Source organism: Bos grunniens, chromosome 2 (assembly GCF_055505025.1).
Source record: "Bos grunniens cultivar Pamir isolate PY7600 chromosome 2, Bosgru_T2T1.0, whole genome shotgun sequence".
Lineage (NCBI taxonomy): Eukaryota > Metazoa > Chordata > Mammalia > Artiodactyla > Bovidae > Bos > Bos grunniens.
In genome coordinates, this window is record NC_141166.1 from 98,695,931 (window position 1) to 98,718,565 (window position 22,635).

Here is a 22,635-nt window from a genome sequence, read left to right on the forward strand (position 1 = left end):
TCTTTATGGTCCAACTCTCACATCCATACATGACTACTGGAAAAGCCGTAGCTTTGACTATATGGCCCTTTGTCGGCAAAGTAATGTCTCTGCTTTTTAATATGTTGTCTAGGTTTGTAAAAAAAAATGAACAGAGATTTATTTATTTATTTATGTATTTTGATGCTCAAGCTGGTTTTAGAAAAGGCAGAGGAACCAGAGATCAAATTGCCAACATCTGCTGGATCATCAAAAAAGCAAGAGAGTTCTAGAAAAACATCTATTTCTGCTTTATTGACTATGCCAAAGCCTTTGACTGTATGGATCACAATAAACTGGAAAATTCTTCAAGAGATGGGAATACCAGACCATTTGACCTCCCTCTTGAGAAACCTGTATGCAGGTCAGGAATCAACAGTTTAGAACTGGACATGGAACAACAGACTGGTTCCAAATAGGAAAAGGAGTACCGTCAAGGCTCTATATTATCATCCTGCTTATTTAACTCATATGTGGAGTACATCTTGAGAATTGCTGGGCTGGATGAAGCACAAGCTGGAATCAAGATTGCCGGGAGAAATATCAATAACCTCAGATATATAGATGACACCACCCTTATGGCAGAAAGTGAAGAAGAACTAAAGATCCTCATGATGAAAGTGAAAGGAGAGAGTGAAAAAGTTGGCTTAAAGCTCAACATTCAGAAAACTAAGATCATAGCATCCGGTCTCAGCACTTCATGGCAAATAGATGGGGAAACAGTGGAAACAGTGGCTGACTTTATTTTGGGGGGCTCCAAAATCACTGCAGATGGTGATTGCAGCCATGAAATTAAAAGATGCTTACTCCTTGGAAGGAAAGTTATGACCAACCTAGACAGCATATTAAAAAGCAGAGACATTACTTTGCCAACAAAGGTCCATCTAGTCAAGGCTATGGTTTTTCCAGTAATCATGTATGGATATGAGAGTTGGACTGTGAAGAAAGCTGAGTGCCAAAGAACTGATGCTTTTGAACTGTGGTGTTGAAGAAGAGTCTTGAGCATCCCTTGGACTGCAAGGAGATCCAACCAGTCCATCCTAAAGGAGATCAGTCCTGAGTGTTCATTGGAAGGACTGATACGAAAGCTAAAATTCCAATACTTTGGCCACCTTATGCGAAGAGCTGACTCATTTTGAAAAGACCCTGATGCTGGGAAAGATTGAAGGCAGGAGAAGAAAGAGAATGAGATGGTTGGATGGCATCACCAACTCAATGGACTTCAGTTTGGGTAAACTGCGGGAGTTGGCGATAGACAGGGAAGCCTGGCATGGTGTAGTCCATGGGGTCCAAAGAGTCGGACACGACTGAGTGGCTGAACTGAACTGAGGTTTGTCATGGCTTTTCTTCTGAGGAGCAAGTATCTTTTAATTTCATGCCTGCAGTCACCATCTGCAGTGATTTTGGGGCCCAAGAAAATAAAGTCTCTCACCGTTTCCATTGTTTCTCCATCTATTCGCCATGAAGTGATGGGACAAAATGCCATGATCTTAGTTTTCTGAATGTTTAGTATTAAGCCAGCATTTTCACTCTCCTCTTTCACTTTCATTAAGAGGTTCTTTAGTTCCTCTTTTCAATTTTGCAAGTCTGAATTTTGCAAGAAGGAGTTCATGATCTGAGCCACTGTCAGCTTCAGGTCTTGTTTTTGCTGACTGTATAGAGCTTCTCCCTCTTTGGCTACAAAAAATATAGTCAATCTGATTTTGATTTTGACCATCCAGTGATGACTATGTGTAGAGTCATCTCTTGTGTTGTGGAAGAGGGTGTTTGCTATGACCAGTGTCTTAGCAAAACTCCTTAAACCTTTGCCCTGCATCATTTGGACTCTAAGGCCAAACTTGCCTGTTACTCCAGGTATCTCTTGACTTCCTACTTTTGCATTCCAATTCCCTATGATGAAAAGGACATCTTTTTTGGTGTTAGTTCTAGAAGGTCTTGTAGGTCATCATAGAACTGTTCAACTTCAGCTTCTTTGGCATTGGTGGTTGGGGCATAGATTTGGATAATTGTGATGCTGAATGGCTTGCCTTGGAAACGAACACAGATCATTCTGTCATTTTTGAGATTTCACCCAAGAACCCTGAGTACACTCAGTTCAGTCAGTTCAGTTCAGTAACTCAGTCGTGTCCGACTCTTTGTGACCCCATGAATCGCAGCTCACCAGGCCTCCCTGTCCATCACCAACTCCCAGAGCTCACTCAGACTCACGTCCATCGAGTCAGTGATGCCATCCAGCCATCTCATCCTCTGTCGTCCCCTTCTCCTCCTGCCCCTAATCCCTCCCAGCATCAGTCTTTTCCAATGAGTCAACTCTTCGCATGAAGTGGCCAAACTACTGGAGTTTCAGGTTTAGCATCATTCCTTCCAAAGAAATCCCAGGGCTAAGTACACTGGCTATGTCTTAATTGTCTTTGTATCCCTGAGAGCTAGCATAAGGCCTAAAACAGAAGGCATGCACCAACACTTGAATGACAGAATGAATGATGAATGAATTTCTAAAGCTATAGAAAGTACCCAATTGAATTTTCTAAGTTGTAGGTAAATAACAGGATGCAGGAGTTGATAAAATAAGTTTAAAAATAAATTGAATATATACATCTCCATTAAACCTGTCAAATAAGTCAGTGGGCATTTTTTGGGTGAGATATTTAATTATTTGAGGAGTGAAAGAGAAGTTGAATTCAGTTCAGTTCAGTCGCTCAGTCGTGTCTGACTCTTTGCGACCCCATGAACCACAGCACGCCAGGCCTCCCTGTCCATCACCAATTCCCGGAGTCCACCCAAACCCATCTCCATCGAGTTGGTGATGCCATCCAACCATCTCATCCTCTGTCATCCCTTTCTCCTCCTGCCCTCAATCTTTCCCAGCATTAGGGTCTTTTCAAATGAGTCAGCTCTCTGCATCAGGTGGCCAAAGTATTGGAGTTTCAGCTTCAGCATCAGTCCTTGCAATGAACACCTAGGACTGATCTCCTTTAGGATAGACTGGTTGGATCTCCTTGCAGTCCAAGGGACTCTCAAGAGTTTTCTCCAACACCACAGTTCAGAAGCATCAATTCTTTGGTAGTCAGCTTTCTTTACAGTCCAACTCTCATATCCATACATGACTACTGGAAAAACCATAGCCTTCACTAGATGGACTTTTGTTGACAAAATAATGTCTCTGCTTTTTAATATGCTGTCTAGGTTGGTCATAACTATCCTTCCAAGGAGCAAGTGTCTTTTAATTTCATGGCTTCAATCACCATCCGCAGTGATTTCGGAGCCCAGAAAAATAAAGTCATCCACTGTTTCCACTGTTTCCCCATCTATTTGCCATGAAGTGATGGCACCCCACTCCAGTACTCTTGCCTGGAAAATCCCATGGATGGAGGAGCCTGGTAGGCTGTAGTCCATGGGGTCGCTAAGAGTCGGACATAACTGAGTGACTTCCCTTTCACTTTTCACTTTCATGCATTGGAGAAGGAAATGGCAACCCACTCCAGTATTCTTGCCTGGAGAATCCCAAGGACGGGGAGCCCAGTGTGCTTCCGTCTATGGGGTCACACAGAGTTGGACACGACTGAAGCAACTTAGCAGTAGCAGATGCGACCGGATGCTATGAACTTAGTTTTCTGAATGTTGAGCAGTAAGCCAACTTTTTCACTCTCTTCTTTCACTTTCATCAAGAGGCACTTTAGTTCTTCTTCACTTTCTGCCATAAGGGTGCTGTCATCTGCATATCTGAGGTTATTGATATTTCTCCCGGTAATCTTGATTCCAGCTTGTGCTTCCTCCAGCCCAGTGTTTCTCATGATATACTATGCATATAAGTTAAATAAGCAGGGTGACAATATACAGCCTTGACATACTCCTTTTCCTATTTGGAACCAGTGTGTTGTTCCACGTCCAGTTCTAACTGTTGCTTCCTGACCTGCATACAAATTTCTCAAGAGGCAGGTCAGGTGATCTGGTATTCCCATCTCTTTCAGAAAATCCCACAGTTTATTGTGATCCACACAGTCAAAGGCTTTGGCATAGTCAATAAGTAGAAATAGATGTTTTTCTGGAGCTCTCTTGCTTTTTCAATGATCCAGCATATGTTGGCAATTTGATCTCTGGTTCCTTTGCCTTTTCTAAAACCAGCTTGAACATCTGGAAGCTCACAGTTCACATACTGCTGAAGCCTGGCTTGGAGAATTTTGAGCATTACTTTACTAGCATGTGAGATGAGTGCAATTGTGCGGTAGTTTGAGCATTCTTTGGCATTGCCTTTCTTTGAGACTGGAATGAAAACACACCTTTTCCAGTCCTGTGGCCACTGCTGAGTTTTCCAAATTTGCTGCCATATTGAGTGCAGCACTTTCACAGCATCATCTTTTAGAATTTGAACTAGCTCAACTGGAATTCCATCACCACCACTAGCTTTGTTCGTAGTGATGCTTCCTAAGGCCCACCTGACTTCACATTCCAGGATGTCCGGCTCTAGGTGTTGGGAGTGATCACACCTTTATGATTATCTGGGTCGTGAAGATCTTTTTTTGTACAGTTCTTCTATGTATTCTTGCCAACTCTTCTTAATATCTTCTGCTTCTGCTAGGTCCATACCATTTCTGTCCTTTATTGAGCCCATCTTTGCATGAAATGTTCCCTTGGTATCTCTAATGTTCTTGAAGAGATTTCTATTCTTTCCCATTCTATTGTTTTCCTCTATTTCTTTGCACTGTTCACTGAGGAAGGCTTTCTTATCTGTCCTTGCTATTCTTCAGAACTCTGCATTCAGATGCTTATATCTTTCCTTTTCTCCTTTGCTTTTTTTTTTCTCTTTTTTTTTAAATTTTATTTTATTTTTAAACTTTACATAATTGTATTAGTTTTGCCAAATATCAAAATGAATCCGCCACAGGTATACATGTGTTCCCCATCCTGAACCCTCCTCCCTCCTCCCTCGCCATACCATCCCTCTGGGTCATCCCAGTGCACTAGCCCCAAGCATCCTTTTCACAGCTTTGTAAGGCTGTGAACTTCTCAGAAGTTGAATTACTGTAAAATAAATCAGGTGTCCAGTTTCTTTGGACAATCAGGAACCATTGATGCTAAAAGGCAAACTCAAATGACATCCATGAAACTGTACTTTTGGAGAGGTAGTACAGGAGAATGACATGTTGGCTTGCAGGAATTATTTATTATGAACTGAAATTTAAAAAGCTACCCAGGCAAATCAGCATTTATTTGCCTAATTTCCTCCTTACATTCATTTATTCATTGTATTCATATTATATGCCATATATACATGATTGTGTAAAACATCATATTCTGCAAAACATGGGAAAACCCAGAGCAATTGGAAACACCTGTCAAGTAGATAAGAGCAGAGCCTATATCTGGATTTATATCTCAAAAGTCTGGATTTTTGAGCCTATATCTGGAGCTTGCCACTTGGCATCATATGAGTTCACTAAGAAAAGACATCTGTCATTTGACAGTAATTGGGTAATTTGCACAGTGACTCTTGAACCCACAAATGGTTTACGTAGATAAAAAATGGTTTACGTAGTCTAGCATCACAATTAATATGCATTGCATTTTAAAAATCTTTAAGATGCACATAATCATCTTATCCATTGTATAAGAATGGAACTCATATGGAGGGTTTATCTCATAGCTGTCTTTAAATTCTTTCCACTAAGGTTTATGAACAAAAAGAAATGATTTAAGAGCTAATAAAATTATAAGCATGGGTGATTAGTTTTATCAGAGCTTTTTTTTTTTTTCCCCTCTGAAGGATTCCCTGATTGCTCAGACAGTAAAGAATCTCCCTGCAATGCAGGAGACCAGGGTTCGATCCCTGGGTTGTGAAGATACCCTCAGAAAGCAATGACAATCCACTCCAGTATTCTTGCACGAAGAATTCCATGGACAGAGGAGCCTAGTGAGCTGCAGTCCATGGAGCTGCAAAGATCAGACATGACTAACATACACAAGCACAGTTTCTGATAAACCTAATTTCAGTGAGTGTTTTCAGAATCACCAATATTGAAAAATGTATTGTGTTAGTGTGGAACTTTGAAAAGTCATGCTAAAGAAATATACCACTTTGTTATCAAATCATTTTGGTATGGTTTTATATCTTTTTTTTTTAAATTTAACTTTACAATATTGTATTGGTTTTATATCTTTTTAACTTCTGACTTTAACTGGTCTTTGTTTTCCAGGGACAGACACCTGTATCATGATGGAACTGGTTTTTCTTCTTCAGGAGTCCTGCCGGGATGGTATTGAGACAACAAAAGAAACCGCAGTCCTCTCCCTCAAACAAATGGCTTAAGTAAATAAGATTAATAAAACTTGCCTTCTCTAATCCTGTTTGAAAATCCCCCTTACATTCTCTTTCTTCTTTCCCAGGTCTCTCAGAACTTCTGTAGACAGCAAACATCAAAAAGACCAGATTTTTATAGTGATATAGCCGCCCACAGCAATGAAGTAAACCCTGATTTTCTTTCAGCCTAGGAAAAGATCAGGAAAGAGGCTTCACAAACAACCTCTTTAACATTTGAGGTTAAAAAAAAAAAATCAGTGTAGCCGAAAGGTTACTTTCATCCATACCTTTGAGGGGGTTGTTTCCTTTCTCTTTCCTTTTTTTAAAGTAACACTTAATCCGTACCCACCCCCCATACAAACATTATAAAATATTTTCTTCACCAAAATTTTTTCGTTACACATTTAAAGTATACTTTAAAAAAAAATGGCAAAATATATTTCTTGGGGGCATGGCATTTCTTGTGCCTTTTTTCCTTTGCTCATTCCCTCAAATGCGGATTTGCTCCTGCTGCAGCTGGAGTTTCCCTCTTCAAGTTTCAACTAGTTTCTCAGGTGATTTCCCACCAAGGCTCGTCTCTCTTAGCAGTCTCCTTTCTCTCAGAATTCAGCTTCCCTGAATAAGTTCTGGAATCCTTGTTCTTTACTCCTTTTGTTGTTGCTGTTTGGTGACTAAGTCGGGTCCGACTCTTTTGGACCCCATGGACTGCAGCGCACCAGGCCTCCCTGTCCTTCCTTTAGAGACAGACACGCCACATAGCAGCGCCCCCTACAGTCTCGCCGAGTGAACGCTGGTGTTCGGATCTGCGAGCAGAGTGCCGCAACGGAGAGCACTTCATGCACCAACGCTAGCTTTTTTCAGGTAAAAGTTCAAAGCTGATGTTCTGGAACGGCTACTGTTTGAGGCCAAGAGAGAGACGTGTGTCTTTATCCAGAGCCCAAACGAATAAAATTAAAAATAGTATCATTGACTAAACTGATAGGGAACCAGCTTTTTTTGGAAAACGTAGAACAATAAACTGGACAGAGATACAAATTAGTTTACAAATAATACCTTGGTCACAAACAACAACATCCTTTAAAGAATACCTATATTTTCTCAACAGCGTTATTTAAGTATGGGCAGAAATAAATCTCCAAAAGCCCTGTATTTTTCTTTCCTATAATAAATTAAAGATGTCCACACCCATATTCCATGGGACTTCTCTTTGGAAGCCTTTCAAAGGAAGAGAAATTCCTAGAGGAGGGTCATGGGCCAGAGAAGTTCAGTAAAGCAGGCTTACAAAAACGCACAATTGGTACAATTTAACAGTATACTAGAATTACAATTAAATCCCAAACTTAGGGAGCAGCTAGGGAAAGGGTGGAGAGACTAAAGAGAGAAGTAGCACAGATTCTTAAGTAAGTTGGTGGTGTAAATACAACAGATAATGAACTTTTATGAAACTGTATTTTAATAAACATTACAATGGTCAAATGTTGGCCCATCTAGACACAGCAGTGGTTGTGTTTCCTGTATTCAGATTTTGCAGAGAGCAAAGCAATAGCATAAGAGGCTCCTTAGGAAGAAGAGTTCTCTCCCAGCACAAGAACTTTACAGCAGTTGAGCTCAGAAAATAGGCTGACCTGGCCCTCCCAAGCGGCCTAATCATGACCCCCAAACAGTAAACCTGCAGGAAAATCCACATAGTCCTTGTTAAAATGACAAAAGGGTAGTGAATCTTGCTCCTCAAAGGCAGATTATTTACTCTAACCCAAGCTACTGAGCAATCCAATGGCTTGGATAGCAAAAAGAAGGATATTTTATTTCCTCTAAAAGCTATAAGCTGAGTGTCTACATAATGCTAATGTCTTAGAGATATAGCCAACCTTGTCACATATATGAAAGGCAACTCACATTTTTCTCTTCAAGTGACTCTAAATTTTAATCTTTATTGTCTTCTCCCAGATGTCACAACTCCTCTCTGCCAGATTCCCCATTATTTCAAGAGACAAGAATATTCCCTGAAGCCTCCTTTTGAATATACATTTTTCTGAGATCATGTCTCTGGTTTCCCTTGAGGACTGTCACATCAATAAATCTATCTACTGCCTGGATCCTTGGTTTTGAAAATAATTTTACCACCTTGGCCAGGCACAGCCAATATTTTTCTCTAATACATATTCTTTAGTTCAAGTAAAAAGTCTTGCTTGGGCTGTTTTATTTCTGTTCATAAAAATGTTCATATGCAGAATTTGGCATAACTGCAGATGGAGACAAGACTTTCTGCAAAGAAGCCAGTTCTTACATATGGGCCAAGGAAGACCCTACCTGAGCCTGGTCCAATATAAAGTTATATCCATCACATGGATTCCTCAGAGGGTATGGTTCACAGGGCAATACTCTGACAGAGCATACAGATTAACTTGAACCAAAAGCTCCCAGTATTTAAAAAAAAAAAAAACCACCACAACAACAAAAATCAAAAAGCTTTACTCTTTGAGAAACATTTAAAGCTTTCAAGCCCACACACACTCAGATAGTACTGATAATCCTCTCTCCATTTGTGGGATTTGGAAGAGCTACAAAGGACGAAAAGCCACAATATTTTGACAAAGTGATATAGTCTTCTCTTTAGGTGTATTTGATGGAAACTTTTGGACTTTTCCCCTTCACTTAACAAAATGTCATAAATGCAGCAACATTTGAGTATATGGAGACTTTATAGTAATATAATACATAAATATACATACTTCTCTGGTATATATAAAGTGTCAATATCTTTAAAAAATTACCTTTTGTATAAAACTTTACAATTTTCAAAGTACTCTCACATACATTATCAGTACAGATTCTATATTAAAAATAACTTATTACTCAACTAACATCTAAGGAGCATTACTCACTCCACTTCTCCTGATTATGTGAGAGAGGGCATCAGTTCAGTTCAGTCGCTCAGTTGTGTCCGACTCTTAGCGACCCCATGGACTGTAGCCCACCAGGCTCCTCCGTCCGTGGGATTTTCCAGGCAAGAATACTGGAGTGAGGTGCCATTGCCTTCTCCTCACTCTCTATTTGTATCATTTGGGATCAGTTTACTCCATTGTTCTTCAAGGGAACGTGGGAGACACTCTCTTCTCCAGCTTCTGGCCATCAATGCCCAGATAAGGCCTTCAGTTCAGTTCAGTTCAGTCATTCAGTCGTGTCCGACTCTTTACGACCCCATGAATCACAGCACACCAGGCCTCCCTGTCCATCACCAACTCCTGGAGTTCACTCAAACTCATGTCCATTGAGTCGGTGATGCCATCCAGCCATCTCATCCTCTGTCCCCTTCTCTTCCTGCCCGCAATCCCTCCCAGCATCAGAGTCTTTTCCAATGAGTCAACTCTTTGCATGAGGTGGCCAAAGTACTGGAGTTTCAGCTTTAGCATCATTCCTTCCAAAGAAATCTCAGGGCTGATCTCCTTTAGAATGGACTGGTTGGCTCTCCTTGCAGTCCAAGGGACTCTCAAGAGTCTTCTCCAACACCTTAGGTAGGAGAAATGATCTGATCTCTGCTCTTTAATGTTATTTTCAGTTCATGGGCTTTATTTGATTATTCTCTCTATTTGAGGTACATATATTATGCTTTTCCCACGCTCCAAACTCTCTTAGACACAGTCTGCTGCCCCTGTCATTTTCTGCTTTCCTCATTACAGTCACTGGCTTATACTATTGTCTTCTACATTTGATGTGACTCCTATATCTGACTTCCCCGGTGGCTCAGATGGTAAAGTGTCTGCCTACAGTGCAGGAGACCCAGGTTCAATCCTGGGGTTGGGAAGATCTCCTGGAGAAGGAAATGGTAACCCACTCCAGTATTCTTGCCTGGAAAATCCCATGGACGGAGGAGCCTGGTTCCATGGGGTCGCAAAGAGTCAGACACGACTGAGCGACTTCACTTTCCTTTCACTTTCCTATATCTGATGATTTCATATGAAGGCACACTCAACATTTTGACTTCAAAATTTATGGCCCTAATTTCTACACTATAACTATCAGTTCTCCGGGCATATATTTGGGAATCAATTCATTATCCTGTAACACTCACTTACCCCCAAGCTTTTTCTCTTGTTCTCTGTGAATTTTTGCCTTTTCTCTTCAAATTTAGGATTATACTCTGCACTGCTAGTAGAGTATAATCCTAAATTTGAAGAGAAAATTTTTACTAATGTAAAAGTTTTACAATATTTTTCAAAAATATTTTCTCCATCTTTGAGAACTATCCTTTGTCCCTAGTTCAGGCTTTTTCTGGCCATGGACTACTTAGGAAACTACTTTTAAAAGATAGTAGGCAGTGTAACCTGAGAATTTGTTATGTTTAACTTTGTTTCCAAAGTTGTCAATATTAACAGGAAGATCAGGTGGAAACACCATCTCCACAACCAGCTCCTCTGGTCTTCCTAAGACACCAGAGTTTCTGCACACCTTCCACTTTTCTCCAAACTTACCATCCAAACCAGAACAAGTGCAGAGTGTCTGTTGGGTGCATGAGGTTAGGACTTCCCTTCTAAATTTTAGGAGAATTTTACAGGGGAGGCAGCTAGCGGATAAGGCCCAGCAGATTGGCTCATGGGCAATTCCATAGTGATCAGTAGGAATTCACAATGATATCTTCATGTGACCTTTGTTATATGATTCCTCTGCTGGGGTGCCTAAGAACCCTAGTCCAGTGCTAGAGCTGCCTCACGTCAGCTGGAGAGAGCCAACTGCTAAATATTTAGGACCATCGCAAGCTAGTTGTTAAATATCAGATCAGATCAGATCAGATCAGTCACTCAGTCGTGTCCGACTCTTTGCGACCCCATGAATTGCAGCATGCCAGGCCTTAAATATAGCCACTAATAAACATTCAGTTAATGTGGCTCAGATGGTAAAGCGTCTGCCTGCAATCCAGGAGACCCGGGTTTGATCCCTGGGTTGGGAAGATCCCTGGAGAAGGAAATGGCAACCCATTCCAGTATCCTTGCTTCAAGAATCCCATGGGTGGAGGAGCCTGGTAGGCTACAGTCCACGGAGTCGCAAAGAGTCAGACACGACTGAGCAACTTCACTTTCATTTTCTTTCTATAAATTTAAAATGAAATAGACTATGTTTAAAAACAAAGGTAAAAATATTCAAAACTCATCATTTTTAATTTACAGTTACTGTTATCTAGGCTCTAAAAATAATATGTAATGATGTGCAATGGCATATTTCTCCATAACTCTGTTCAGTGACATCAAGTCGGTCATTTTAAATAAACCACAGGAGAGGATCTATACCTCAGAAATCACCAAACTACAAACTGGGACTCACCCCCATCCTCTCCTCCCACCTCCAGCCAGTTTTTAAATATTTGTCAGTACATTATCGCTGTGAATCCGTTTAGTATTAAGATGGAAAGCCACAAAAAAACAGTACAGTTATGTGAACTTTCTCAATTTGACAATTCCCTTCAGTCTGTTTTCCTTTCAACGTGGTCTCGCATCTCCCAAGTCAAAGCCTTTGGAAGCAGAACCTGTATCAAATAACTCACCTGAACAGTGTTCAGTCCGAGTTTTTACCTTATTTATTGGCTTTCCTCTGTAAGATGAAATCAGAAATTCCTTTATAGAAACTGTATATCTAAATGTTCCCTGCTCAATATCCCCGCTCTTTTACTGACACTGTATCTTAGGCCCTGCACTGCACATGTGTGTGTGCATCAGTATTTGTGTTGTGTTTGTGTTTATGCATATCTGTGTGTACTATAAAATAGCTGTACAGCTACTTCCAATAGGCTAATTTTAACTTAAAATAAATAAAAACAATTAAACCCAGCTCTGTATCTACTAAAACACTAGAAAGGGAGATCATTAAATGTCTTAGAATCAATATTTTAATTCTGAAGAGGAAATTCAGTAGGAGGTCAGCAAATGTTATTAAAGGATCAGGAAACTGACTCAGGAAAATCTAAAGAAAGTAAGACTCCTTATATGGCAATGATAAGGCTAATGGGAAACTGAAAGCGATCTTGGAGACTGACTGGAAATTTTATACAGAGGAATCATTGTTCTCTGTTTCCACTCAGAATAAGTCAAGAAGTATTCAACTTACAGCGCTTTATTGAGAGAACGTTACAAGAATTCAGTAAGAGAAAATTATCTTAAGGATTTTTTTCTCCTAAAGTTGTTTCTTAATCAGCCATTTTAATCAGTGATCCCACAGAAGCTTAAATTAAAGGTAGAGTGTCTTATTACGAAAAAGTCACCCATAAGTGCACTCAATGGAAGATGGATGTCTGGATTTTCCCCACAAGTAGATATGGACTTTAGCTTTCAAAATATTCTTCAAAGTTCTAAGCTCCATTGAAGGTCATATTTACTAAGGCTAACCCGAAGAGATAGGCATGTATAATTAAGGGATAAGGATATAAATACCTAAGACAGGTTATACCAAATCAGACCAAAGAAACATTATATCTGAAACTCAGTTTCTGATCATGTCAATGAGGTCCTTTTGTGGGAGGGCATGTGAGGGGCTCAGATAAACAACTTTCCCTAATAATCCACTAAGTCCATATGTGTGTCTAATTCCATTTTGAATCACTTATATATTTATATGTACAACCTCTTAGGGTAATTACTTCCCTAGTTTTTATGACCACTTCTTCTGGTATACCGAAATTTGTTGAATCTCTATGGATGCATTAAAATCCTTTTGGAAAAAGATAGAGTATAACCACTAAATGTATTCACTAATTGTTTAATGTGATTAACAATAATTAATCAAGTAATTAAAACAGAATTTAATCCCACAAGATTTAAGACTCCCAAGGGTTTCCATTATTTGGCCTCTGCTTATCCTGTTATCTTCTCTCACCATAAACTTTCCTCAACCCACTGCATATGTTATGCTTCAACTACTTTAAATTGTTTTCAGTTCCTTAAAATTGCCATAGAAATTTGGCAGTTGACATTTTAAAGATGTTTCCACCACAAAGACTTCCTGGCTTCCCCCTGCCACCCTCTACCTGGTTTAGGTGGTGGGCCCTCATGAAGAATATTTTAATTTCCCATTAGACTGTCAGGTCTTTGAAAATAAGGACTGTGTCTTGTTTGTTTACTACTCTACATCAAGACATAGGCATTCAATAATAATTATGTAAAAAATAAGTAGATCAATGGCTTTAAAACAATATCACCACTGTTCATATACTAGAGGCTCCATCCATTAACTCTGACCCTCACAAACATGGCCCAACTTCATGGCCATTATATTTAATGGCCATTATATTTATCATTTTTTGAATAATAAATAGAAATCATGCAGTCCCCCAAATGCAAATTTATAATGATCTTATACACATGCCAATTCGTGCTTTTGTATTCTTTGTTAGCAGTCAGATAGCATCACTGACTCAATGGACATGAGTTTGAGCACATTCAGGGAGCTACTGAAGGACAGGGAAGCCTGGCATGCCGCAGTCCATGAAGTCGCAAAGAGTCGGACATGACTTAAGGACTGCACAACTGCTAGTGGTACTTTGGATTTCATGGGGACTTTTTTGGCTGATATCTTCAAGCAAATACATATAGTGGCCTCGGATCTCTTTAATAGGTTGTAAAGAATCATTTAGAATTATCATCCTATAAACATAGTTTGCAGAATAGAAGAAGCGAAATGGTGAACTGAGTTTCAATTTATCTTGTTTGATTTTGTATGTTACTGGCAGCACAAACTTTTGGCCTTTGTTAAGGGGAGTTGAAGAGTCACTGTAAAGTTTAAGAACATCTCCTCCTTCAAGGAACAAAAGCAGGAGAAACTTTCATCATGATGAGGTAAATCAAACAAACCTTGGTTTTGAAACTGCTTTGTCCTCACGAAGGTGACTTCTTAACGGAGGAAACCAAAACTAGAGTGGGAAAATAGAGGCAGGGGCCATCAGACTAGTCAAGATTAGTCGAATATAAAGAAGTATGCTCTTTATAAGTTGTGCATAGACTTTACAAGAACAATAGAAGAGGGTCATGGTAGCAAAGTATGGATTTTTTAAAAAATATATCTTGGTCTATAGGAGATCTTACTTGACTTTATTAGTTTGCTCTAAAGTATATGATACTTTAAGCTTAGAAAATGACTTTCTTATAAATGACTTCAATAAACACATATGTTGATATTAAGACAGTTTTTGGTTTGTATGTTATTTTAAATTGTTCTTTTTAACAGATCTTAGGTGCTGATAGGTGACATTTTCTGAAATAAATGAAGATTTTAAACTCCAAGTTCCTTCTGTCTTACAGGAAAATCACAGGTGAATAGGATGATCTTTTATTACAATCATTAGTGAAAAATATTGTTATCTGCTTAAGTTATTCTTCAGAACAAACAAAATTTTTTATTTTGGAATAAAAGGGTCAAATCATATAAACCTCCAGCTTGTGACTGATGGCGAAGATTGGTGATTAAGGCACAGACATTTTTTTCTCTCTTTCCCTCTCTTTATAAGCTTTCTCTCTTAATGATTTTAATGAAAAGTTCAGAGAAAAATTGTATTGATTTTATGTCATGAGGCTAAGAGAGTTGAGACACTCTCAAACTAGTCATTCTGGTAATGATTACAAATCATTCTGATGGAGGGAAGAAGATATTTGAAAGATTCTGCATACTGTTCCAAAAACTCATCTGCAGAAGACAGGGATGAGAAGACAGGGTTTAGTGGCACCATGTTTTAAAAAGATGGGCTTTATCTAGGTTCACACATTGAGACTGATTTTTATATCTTAACTAGTTTATTTTAGTCTGAACAGTCCCATCACTTTTCCCCCTAGGACACTGACTTTTTTTAAGCATTTAAAGAAGTTGTTTTGTAGAATGTCCCTCATTTTGGATGTGTCTGGTTATTTCCTCTTGATATCTAGTAATTGCCTTTTATTCCTCTTTCCCCTGAATTTCCTGTAAGTTAGGTCTCAAACAGGGGTCAACAAACTACAACTTACAAGCTACATTGAATCCTTGCTTATTTTTGTAAATAAAGTTTTATTGGCACACAGCACATCCATTTGTTTATATACTGTTTGTGGCTGCTTTCTGCCATAAGGACAGGGTAGAGTAGTTGTGATGGAGACCATGTAGTCCACAAAGACTAAAAAAAATTACTACAATCTGTCTCTTTCTAAAAAGTATTTGTCAATTCTTAGACAAGAAAATTGGTGGATTGAGGTAAAATACCTTTGGCATAAAAGTGATATATTTCCTATTCAACATCTTAGAAGGCACAGTGTCATGCTATCCAACTATTAGTGATGTGACATTAGTACCCTTGATGAAGCTGGTGATAGCTAGATCTCCCCATTGAAAAGGTACATTTTTTTTTCCTGTTTCCATTCTGTAAGTAATTCATGGAGTGACATTTTGGCTCTGTATAAATATTCTATTACTCAAAAATGTTCCCTCCAAATGTTTTACTATCCATTGATGATCTTTGCCTGAAATAATTATTTCATTAGGGGTTGAAAAAGGTCATTTTCCAAATCTATCATTTCTTCAACAATTATCAGGTGATACAATAAAACAAAGTTCACCTTGGAAATTTAAATCAGCAATATTTTTTCCCAATTAGCTCTGGTTCCTTTGAGTGAAAAATTGTATATAGAAATCAATACTTAAACTGATTTAGATACTAGACTGTATGATTTAGTACTTAGAGTGTATGACCTGTGGGCCTGAAAGAGTTTTATTATCTGGCCTTTTACAGAAAAAGCTTACTGATTCCAGGTCTAGTGGGATGACAAAAGGGAGGGGCACCAAATATTTAAAGACAGAATGTGGTCCACTGGAGAAGGGAATGGCAAACCACTTCAGTATTCTTGACTTGAAAACCCCATGAACAGTATGAAAAGGCAAAATGATAGGATACTGAAAGAGAAACTCCCCGGGTCAGTAGGCGCCCAATATGCTACTGGAGATCAGTGGAGAAATAACTCCAGAAAGAAAAAAGGGATGGAGCCAAAGCAAAAACAATACCCAGTTGTGGATGTGACTGGTGATAGAAGCAAGGTCCGATGCTGTAAAGAGCAATATTGCATAGATACCTGGAATGTCAGGTCCATGAATCAAGGCGAAATGGAAGTGGTCAAACAGGAGATGGCAAGAGTGAACGTCGACGTTCTAGGAATCAGCGAACTAAAATGGACTGGAATGGGTGAATTTAACTCAGATGACCATTGTATCTACTACTGTGGGCAGGAATCCCTCAGAAGAAATGGAGTAGCCATCATGGTCAACAAAAGAGTCCAAAATGCATTATTTGGATGCAATCTCAAAAATGACAGAATGATCTCTGTCCATTTCCAAGGCAAACCATTCAATATCACGGTAATCCAAGCCTATGCCCCAACCAGTAACGCTGAAGAAGCTGAAGTTGAGTGGTTCTATAAAGACCTAGAAGACCTTTTAGAACTAACACCAAAAAAGATGTCCTTTTCGTTATAGGGGACTGGAATGCAAAAGTAGGAAGTCAAGAAACACCTAAAGTAACAGGAAAATTTGGCCTTGGAGTACGGAATGAAGCAGGGCAAAGGCTAATAGAGTTTTGCCAAGAGAACGCACTGGTCATAGCAAACACCCTCTTCCAACAACACAAGAGAAGACTCTACACATGGACATCACCAGATGGTCAAGGCCGAAATCAGATTGATTATATTCTTTGCAGCCAAAGATGGAGAAGCTCTATACAGTCAGCAAAAACAAGACCGGGAGCTGACTGTGACTCAGATCATGAACTCCTTATTGCCAAATTCAGACTTAAATTGAAGAAAGTATGGAAAACCACTATACCATTCAGGTATGACCTAAATCAAATCCCTTATGATTATACAGTGGAAGTGAGAAATAGATTTAAGGGACTAGATCTGATAGAGTGCTTGATGAACTATGGACGGAGGTTTGTGACATTGTACAGGAGACAGGGATCAAGACCATCCCCATGGATAAGAAATGCAAAAAAGAAAAATGGCTGTCTGAGGAGGTCTTACAAATAGCTGTGAAAAGAAGAGAAGCAAAAAGCAAAGGAGGAAAGGAAAGATATAAGCATCTGAATGCAGAGTTCCAAAGAATAGCAAGAAGAGATAAGAAAGCCTTCCTCAGTGATCAATGCAAAGAAATAGAGGAAAACAACAGAATGGGAAAGACTAGAGATCTCTTCAAGAAAATTAGAGATACCAAGGGAACATTTCATGTAAAATGGGCTCGATAAAGGACAGATGGTATGGACCTAACAGAAGCAGAAGATATTAAGAAAAGGTGGCAAGAATACACAGAACTGTACAAAAAAGAGCTTCATGACCAAGATAATCATGATGGTGTGATCACTCACCTAGAGCCAGACATCCTGGAATGTGAAGTCAAGTGGGACTTAGGAAGCATCACTACAAACAAATCTAGTGGAGGTGATGGAATTCCAGTTGAGCTATTCCAAATCCTGAAAGATGATGCTGTGAAAGTGCTGCACTCAATATGGCAGGAAATTTGGAAAACTCAGAAGCGGCCACAGGACCAGAAAAGGTTAGTTTTCATTCCAATCCCAAAGGAAGGCAATGCCAAAGAATGGTCAAACTACCGCACAATTGCACTCATCTCACATGCTAGTAAAGTGATGCTCAAAATTCTCCAAGCCAGGCTTCAGAAATACATGAACTGTGAGCTTCCAGATGTTCAAGCTGGTTTTAGAAAAGGCAGAGGAACCAGAGATCAAATTGCCAACATCCGCTAGATCATTGAAAAAGCAAGAGAGTTCCAGAAAAACATCTATTTCTGCTTCATTGACTATGCCAAAGCCTATGACTGTGTGGATCACAATAAACTGTGGGAAATTCTGAAAGAGATGGGAATACCATACCACCTGACCTGCCTCTGAGAAACCTATGTGCAGGTCAGGAAGCAACAGTCAGAACTGGACATGGAACAACAGACTGTTTCCAAATAGGAAAAGGAGCATGTCAAGGCTGTATATTGTCACCCTGCTTATTTAACTTCTATGCAGAGTACATCATGAGAAGAGCTGGGCTGGAAGAAGCACAAGCTGGAATCAAGATTGCCGGGAGAAATATCAATAACCTCAGATATGCAGATGACACCATCCTTATGGCAGAAAGTGAAGAGGAACTAAAAAGCCTCTTGATGAAAGTGAATGAGGAGAGTGAAACAGTTGGCTTAAAGCTCAACATTCAGAAAACTAAGATCATGGCATCTGGTCCCATCACTTCCTGGCAAATAGATGGGGAAACAGTGGAAACAGTGTCAGACTTTATTTTTCTGGGCTCCAAAATGAATGCAGGTGGTGATTGCAGCCATGAAACTAAAAGACGCTTACTCCTTGCAAGGAAAGTTATGACCAACCTAGATAGCATATTAAAAAGCAGAGATATTATTTTGCCAACAAAGGTCCGTCTAGTCAAGGCTATGGTTTTTCCAATGATCATGTATGGATGTGAGAGTTGGACTGTGAAGAAAGCTGAGAGCCGAAGAATTGATGCTTTTGAACCGTGGTGTTGGAGAAGACTCTTGAGAGTCCCTTGGACTGCAAGGAGATCCAACCAGTCCATTCTAAAGAAGATCAGTCCTGAGTGTTCACTGGGAGGACTGATGCTAAAGCTGAAAGTCCAATACTTTGGCCACCTCATGCGAAGAGTTGACTCATTGGAAAAGACCCTGATACTGGGAGGGATTGAGAGCAGGAGGAAAAGGGGACGACAGAGGATGAGATGGCTCGATGGCATCACCGACTTGATGGACATGAGTTTGAGTGAACTCCGGGAGTTGGTGATGGACAGGGAGGCCTGGTGTCCTGTGATTCATGGGGTCACAAAGAGTCGGACACGACTGAGCGACTGAACTGAACTGATCTGAACTGAGGTCTACTCAGTACTACTTAAGTGTCATTATTTCTGGGGATACATTCAGAGTGATCCTTTTCAGAAGGAGAAATGTTTATTTTAAAAAGAAAAAAAAACAAATTCTTACTGATATTTTCATTTTTTATTTAATATTATAGTCTTTCAAAAATGTTATTTAATATAGGTATCTTTTATCATGCACTAAGTACTAATCCTGTTAACATTAAAATAATCATTTGTATGTTTTACTCTACCAAATGTAAAATATTTCAGGCTCACAATACCAATGTTATCACTGAATGTCAAACCTACTGAATGAAGTTTAGGATTTCTTTCTAGCATTTTTTCACTTAGAATACACTCAAATAAGGATGTACAGAGCATTATTCTCAAAAATCACTTGAAATAATTTTTTTCTTCATGTGGTTTTATTATCTTAGCTGGGGAGGCTATAAAAATTCTTATGACAGGAAAATTTGAATACAGACTGGATACTAGATGATGTTATGGAATTATTGTTCATTTTCTTAGCTACTTCATGTCAAAGTATTTAACAGTGATGTGTCATGATATCTACACCTTTCTTTTAAATAGTATGGCAAAACGCGGTGTGTGTGTGTGTGTGTGTGTGTGTGTGTGTGTTGAGAGAGAGAAAGCAATATTACAAATAAAACAAATAGGGCACAATACTAAAAATCCATTAATCTAGGTAAAAAAAATTTTGTACCATTCCTGCAACTCTTCTTTAAACTTGAAATTTTATTAAAGTTAACAGTTAAAGACATAGGTGGAGAAAAACAGAGGATTATTAGTCCAATATGGATTTTAAAAAGTGATTTACATACGCATGCACAAATACTTTGCCACCTTGGGCAAAATTAATTAATGTGTTTATCTTGGGAGAGAAGCTTTTAATTCTGCTCTGCTTTGTCAGGAGAATCAGACCATATACTTAGAGCTCCAAATACTTTACCATGAAAGGGAACAGACAGAAACGAATGCAATGAAAGAAGCCAGTGGTGTGTTAGGTTGAAAAAACATCACGTTTTCTTTGTTTTCCTCATCCCAGTTAGGTTTATTTATACACTATCTGAGGCTCGAGCCCAAGTACATAAGAATATCTTGCTTTTTAATGCAACAGCATGAATTCCTCTCCCTTTCACCATCCCATTAGACCTGGGTTAGCAAATTTCTTCTGTAAAGGGCCGGATAAATGATTTAGGCCTGTGGGCCGTACAGTCATCAAATGTATCACACTGTCATTGTCACAGGGAGCCATAGAGTTTCCGTATGTGTTACACAGTAGGTGTCACTAAAATTTTGCTTATGGATACAGAAATTTAAATTTCATATAGTTTCCACAAAACACAATTTCTTCTCTTTTTTTAACTGCTTAAAGCTGTTAAAAAACACTCAGCTTGTAAGAAATGCAAAAAAATAGAGGGCTAGATATGGCTAAACCCAGAGAAAAAAGGGGGAAACTTACAATTGTACCTTTGTGTTGGCTGCCTTTTAGCTGCTCCATTTGGCTTTGATGAAGAAAACAGGCTCCTTTAGATGGTATGACAAGTCAAAGCAGCTTTCTCTCTCTCTTTTTTAATTTTTTTGGTCATGCCCTGCAGCTTGCAGACTTTCCTGTTGGCTTAGACAGTAAAGAATCTGTGTGCAGCAGGAGACCCAGGTTCGATCCCTGGGTTGGAAAGATGCCCTGGAGAAGGGAATGGCTCCAGTATTTTTGCCTGGAAAATTCCATGGACAGAGCAGCCTGGCGGGCTACAGTCCATGGGGTTGAAAAGAGTCGAACATGACTGAGTGAGTAACACTTTCACTTTTCTCTTTTCACTGCAGCTTGCAGGATCTTAATTCTCCAGCTAGGGATCAAACCAGGGCCCCATGCAGTAGAAGTGTGGAGTCCTAATCACTGGAGCGCCAGGAAATTCCCAGCTGTGTCACCAAGCAGACCATAGAAGACTCCTCCCAGAACTTCAAGATTAAAGAAGTCCATGAACTGCTCTAAATAAGAAGGCTCATTTCAAGCTCGTAATCAGTGTTTTGGGGAGAAGTCGTGATGTAGGTGATCATACATAGAACCTTGATCTGTCAGCCCAGGATCCAGCTGGAACTAGAGAGAAGTGTTTCCCTCAATCCCTCTGCAAGTGAAGCCACCCCACTGTCTTTGCACTGTAGGGCCACTGCCTTGACAGATCCATGTCATGTTAATACCTCTGTGCCATCAAATTACTTTGCTTCTAGGTACGATGGGTCTTATTTAAACAAATGAATATTAGACACAGATACAGGTAACTTCCTAAGTAATAACCTCTATTTACAATAATTTATATACTTTGATAGTACTTCATAGCAACCCTGAACAATGATATGTGGTTCACTGCTCATGTTGGGGTGCTCCTTTGGCCAGTGAGGATCTGCCTTGGAGTCTTCCTTGACTATAAATGACAAATGAGTTGAAAGCATACCCCTTCCAAAAACAATTTATAAAAAAGAGGACTTACAGGAATGAGGATGGATATGTAGGGAGAGACATGCATAGCTATCCTTAATGTTTAAAATGGTTGTCAAGGGAAAGAAGCTTCAGACTTGTTCCGTGTGGTTTCAAGCAATAGAAGAAGGATTAACATGTAGAAGATAGTGGGACAGATCTGGGCATACCAACAACAATAAAGGAATAAAAAGAGGAAAAGAAAAAAATCCAGTGTCTATCCAAAGGTGACATGGACTGCCCTGAAAGATAGCAAGTTTAGTATCAGGAGGTACATACATGCCTAGGATATATGATCACATAGTGGAGAGGGAGTAGAAGAAATCTAAAAGTTAAAGTCATTGAGCAATATTACTTTTAAGACATGACTTTTAATACTTAGGCTTGACAATTTTGAGATGGCATTCTTTTCTTTGTTAAAAAAAAAGACAAATATAAGGAAAAAAAGAGAGAAACAATTCCTCATTTCTCTAGTTTAAAGACAACAAAGATAAGTGCGGTTCATTCACCTACAGCAAATCAAGGCCCCACCATTTGTCTAGTAGTAGTTTACCTCAGCTATATTCAGTCTTACACTTAAAGAATATTTATTGTGACTGAGTTTCCCCCAATATGTAATATATGAGAGCATGGTGGTAAAGACAGACACAGATTTCACTCTCATAATATTAACAGCTCGCTGGAAAAAGTTAAAAATTTAACAAGTAATTACACTGGTGTTGATATTATAGATATAGGGCACAGTGATGCTCTGTAAACATGATCACAAATTCATTAATATTATTCCTTTTGAGAGTTTGGGTCTCTGCAATGAACATTGGGGTATATGTGTCTTTTTCAGTTTTGGTTTCCTCAGGGTATATGCATAGTAGTGAGACTGTTGGGTCATACAGTGGTTTCATTCCTGGTTTTTTAAAGGAATGTCCATACTGTCTTCCATA

The 22,635-nt window shown here is 39.2% G+C and overlaps 1 protein-coding gene across 18 annotated transcripts in view; it reads right to left on the reverse strand.

The window, feature by feature from the left end:
* The window catches only part of CCDC148 (coiled-coil domain containing 148), a 297,116-nt gene that overhangs the window by 21,272 nt on the left and 253,209 nt on the right, over window positions 1-22,635 (reverse strand). The window lies entirely within an intron of this gene.